Below are 5,335 nucleotides of genomic sequence, written 5' to 3'. Positions count from 1 at the left end.
AAACCTGAAAGTCCAATAGGAGCAGTGATTGAAGCTGAGAGTGAATCCACAATGAAGCTGAGAGTGAATCCAAAAGTACATTAAGACTCTGAGAAGTTGGAGATGCCAGGAATATGGAACATCAGCCATGGAAATTCAGAGGCAGTGAGTGGACCTGTACCATGAGGGAGGCTACCAGAGAGCAACTGACAATGCTGTAGGGATTGTTATGTTACTCACATAACACCACAACTTGCCATGGGCACAATTCTATAGGACTTAATGCTTGCCTTACAGGTCTTCAGTCTTGTTTTGCTCTTATTCTTTTCTATCATCCTAGTTTTCATTTATAGAATAGGAATTTTTACACTGTACCATTTTATCATGGCAGTGTTAAACTTTGTTTTTTAATCAAAGGTTTACAGATAAGAATATTCCTTCAGTTTCAAGGGAGACTTTGGATTTGGACTTTTCAATACTGGAACAGTTAAAACTTTGCTGGCCTTTAGACATGACCCAACTGTACTTTGCATAAAGATAAATGCATGAGTATTTTGAGTGCTGATAGTGGACTATTATGGTTTTGACCTAGAATGTCTTCTAAAGGCTTTGTATGTTCAGAGATGTGGTTTTTGAAGGGTGATTGTGTCATGGAGACACAATGGCTGAGTTACTGTTTTGAGGTGGGTGTGGTCAGAGTAGGAGATTCTAGGTCACTGGGTCACATCTCCCTCCCTGGCTCCTTCCTTCTCTGCTTTCTGTTCACTGATGTGAAGAGCTTTACTCCAGCAGACCTTGGCACCACGTTCTTTTTATCCTGAAGCCAGTTGGCTATGAACTGAATCTTCTAAAATCTATGAGCTATAATAATGCTCTTTTTAAGTTTTTTGAACCCAAAGATGAGAAAGTAAATGCAGCATTCATGTCTCCTATTCTTAATTATCCATAAATAGATAAAATGAGTTTATTGTTTTTCACAGTTAAGCAGTGGGTATAATGTTTTTGGTTTTCTTCTATAAGGTATCTAAAAGTAAATTTGGATAGTGAAGGAGGTGGAAGTGTAGGAGTATTGTCTATTTTTGGGCAATTTCTTAAATAGTAACTTCAGTGGAATAGTGTTTTAAAGAGAAAAATTGAAATGACTCTTTCAGACTATTTCAAAGACTACAGTGCAAATATATATGATGAACTAACATGAAACCAAGATTATGAAAAGCATAATGAAGGCAAACATAGCACACTATCTTTCTGGTAGGATCATTCCTTCCCAGTGACAGAGAACCCACTCCTCTGGGGATCTTTGAATTAATTCTAAAGTTTTCCTGATTCTCAGCCAATATGATCTGGAAAATTTACTCAATTATTTATGCTTTTTTTCTAGGGGAATATTTAAATCAATAATATAGTTATTTATCTATTATGAGAAATTGTCAGTTTTGAAATTTGCTAAGATAGGCCATGTATATTTCATACTGGCATTGGGAGTATTTTAATGTGGTTTAAGGATCTGGAAAGCAGGTAAGTAATTGGAAAAATAATATAATGAACAATTTAATAGTCTCTTTGAAATTATGTGATTTACTGTAACAGAAAATGTAGGGGTTGGCGAGATAACTCAATAGTCTAAAGCACCCACTTAGGTAAGCTTAGGCAAGCACAGGGACCATAGTTCCGTCCCCGACATCACATGCCATGCCAGCCACACCCCCAAGGCAGGCTGAGCCTGCCAGAGTCTAGGCATGGTGGCCCATGCCTGTAATCTCAGCACTGGGGAGGCTGAAAGCAGGAGGTATCACTATGAATCTGAGCTGTATAATGAGATCCTGCAACAACCAAATACATAGAAAAATAAAAAAATAAAAAAGAATAAGAAAATGTATAATGTCTCCATGGATTAAAAGATTTAAGATTCACTTCCTACATTTCTACATAGCAAAGTCTAACTGACATGGTAGCGTGAAAAGGAAGGCATTCATAACCACAGTGCACTGAGTCTCTCAGGGTTTCTCTCAATTAAGTGTACTGTTTTCAAGATCACATTTGATGACAACTCCCAACACACAAAGGAGGGGGTTGAATGGAGAAGGGATTACCTGAGATCTGGGTCATTGGTTAGCATTGTGTTATACCACGGTTCGCGGATCCTCACCAAGAACTATGGGGAAGTCCACATAAAATAATGCAGAATGACAAAAGAGCAGCTTTGCCAAACATTGATTATCGTATGTTCAAGCAAAGCAAATTATTACAGTGTGTCCTCAAGAAAGAAGAATGGACACCAAGATAAAAAGGACAAGTGTCCAAGGCAGCTAGGGTAGACTTTTATTTCTTAAAGAAATAATGTGATATCTCTTTTATTTCTTAAAGAAATAATGTGATATCTCTTTTATTTCTTAAAGAAATAATGTGATATCTCTTAAACCAAACACTTTGAGATATTCAGCATAGAGTTCCATTACTGTTATAATTCCATTTGAGCATGGGTTATAATTGACTCAATCTCTGTAAAGGATTGAGTTCCTTACAGTTCTGGAGCCATAGGACTTGCACAAACTTTTTAATTTGATTTGAATATAGTTATTTTATCATGCATTGAATATTGAAATAACTGAGATTCCAACCACTGTATGGAGACAGTTGGGGCCTCGAAATCTATGATATGCTAGTTGAACAACCAGCTTATTTTGTTTTAATTCTTTAAAGTTTTTAATTTTATTTTCTTTTATCATTTTAAAAGGTTTTATCTATTTTTCCCTGATCCAACCTATGTGATGTGCTTCTGAAAATATTTATAAGTAGCACATTTTTAAGAAACTCATAATTGATTTAAATAATCAAATGTGTATCTTACAGAAAGGTAGACTTTAACTCAGTGAGGAAGCTCTTGAGGAGGACACATTTTGGCTTTCTAGGAGTTCTGGTTATGTCCGCAAAGCAAATTTTCATTGTAATGCTTTCTATATATGAAGAAAATATTTGTAACTGTCAATTTATTACTATAAATATTGTACTCATTACTTTCTAAAGGTAATAATTTTCACTTTACTATATAACTAAATTTTAAATTTTTATCAAGAGTAAACATTTGGGCTTGCTACTCCAGCCCTCTGTTCGGGGTGCACTGAGGCAGCAATTGAGACTCGGTGTAGTGGTGCATGCCTATAATCCCAGCGCTTGGGAGGCTGTAAACAGGTGGATCACTACCAGTCTGATCTAGTAGTGAGACCCTGAACACCCTGTAGACCCTTCCCTAAAACACACACACAAAAAAAACCAGAGTAAACATTAATAACCCATAGAATACCTGAGGAAGCCAATCCATTTAAGAGATATGAAAGAGAAGAAAGTTATAATACAGAGAATCCTTAGAAACATCAAGACTGAGCATGTCACTGTTAATAACCTGAGGTAATTTACTCCTTCAGCCATCACGAGAGAACATTTACTGCTTCACAGAGAGCAGTGATGAATGTTCTTCCACAAATAATACATCCCAGGGCTGGGGAGATGGCTCGGTTGAATAAGCGCTTGCCTGGCAAGCACAAGGGTTTGAGTTCAAATCCCCAGTTCCACCAAAAAGAAAAACAAACAAAAAACAAAACAAAACCAAAGAAAACAAAGAGTAGATCTCAATGCTTGAGAAAATAAATTAAAATTATTCTAACTTCTTAATATAATGTTACTTTTACTTTTCTATTATCTTAGTATTTTCTATGGTGTGGACATTGAAAGTAAGCTCTCATGCATACTAGATAAGTACTCTAGTATTGAACTATACCCTCAACCTCTTCAATCTCATTTTTAACAAAATATTCTGAATGAAGATGAACTACTGAGTGAGAGGCTGGCTTGAGGAAGATTTTGCTGAGATTTGGGAGATCATGGCCAACACTCTGGTGAGTCATGTGGATATTAGGACCTAGAAGAGTAGCTGAAAGGAAATTGGCCCCACTGATATGGAGTGTTCTCTTTTAAATCCTTAGCATTCCTAGGAAAGCTGCAATTGCATAGAAAAGATTCTGACAGTATCATCCACTACTCTATTTCCCCTTTCTTTTTCTTACTTCTAGGTCCTACAAAGGGTAACAAGAAATTTAGAATAAGTATGACAGGGCTGGTGAGATAGCTCAGTGGACTAATTGCCTACTTTGACAAGCACAGGGACCAAGGTTTGATCCCCAGTCCAGTATGCTATGCCAGTCCTGTCCCCTTGCCCTAAGGGCATATTGAGCTAGTCTGGGAGTGGTGGCACATGCTGGCTATTCCAACACTGGGGAGGCTGAAAACAGGAGGATCATTATCAGTCTGAACTATATAGTGAGATCCTGTACCAAATACATAAAAGGAAAAAAAAAATAAATATGATAAAGAATAGAATGTGAAACCTAGAAGGATTCCTTGAGATAACATGAAATATAGCTGTTTAAACTTCTGAAGAACTGTTTGTATAGATAAAGAGCCCCCCTTCTGAACTGTGAATAAGGTGTTCATCAGTTTTTGTCAGTATGTGGAGGAAATCCTGGCTCTTTCCATGTCCATAGGCAAACAGAAAAAGGGCCACTAGAATGTGAATCTCCTGGTTGTGAAGTTTGGTACAAATGTGGGCTTATGATCAGAGGTATATCCTCAAAGAAGCTATCTCTTGGCTTCTCTGGAAAAGACTGAAAGTAGACACTATGTTTTCCCTATCATGGGACGACAATACTTCTGTGGACTAGAAGCTAAAAAATGGCAGAGGGATTGGTCAGATTCTACGTAAATTCCTTTGAAACTCTGGAGCTAGCTATGTCAGCAAGTAGCTGGCATCTTGGGTTATTCTGATCAAAAGATTGTGGTTTCTTTTTGTAAACCAACCAATGAAAACTTGATTTATTATTTTGCCTGCAACCAAGAGTTTTCACCAATAAGGATCTGACTAGACAAATCTTCACAACTCCCTTTTACAGATGGCGAGGCTGAGAATTAATGAGTGCAAATGGTTTGGCCAAGATTATGCCTTTATAATTTTAGCTGAATCTATTGTCTAATTTGGCTCTTTTATTTGATGCATCTCTGTCTTTATTCTTTGGTTTGCATAATACTCAACAACTGCTGATAATTACACTCATTTACTAATTACCTATACTGATTAGAAGTACAGATTCTCTTAAAACTCTGGCCTGCATTATTTGTTCTGTATTACATTCAGAGTTAATTTTTTATGTTTAGACATAAATATGCAAAATAGTGGTATAACTAAAGAGTAAGAGTATGTATCCAGAGCTCCTTACTGATTCTTGTCTTAAATTTGATGCTGTCTTAAAGTTGAGCTATTTAAATGTCTATTATATTTCTAATTTTTTGTCAAAATACAGTC

The sequence above is a fragment of the Octodon degus genome, unplaced genomic scaffold (assembly GCF_000260255.1).
Source record: "Octodon degus isolate 3935 unplaced genomic scaffold, OctDeg1.0 scaffold00370, whole genome shotgun sequence".
Classification (NCBI taxonomy): domain Eukaryota; kingdom Metazoa; phylum Chordata; class Mammalia; order Rodentia; family Octodontidae; genus Octodon; species Octodon degus.
Note: the sequence above shows the minus strand (reverse complement) of the source record.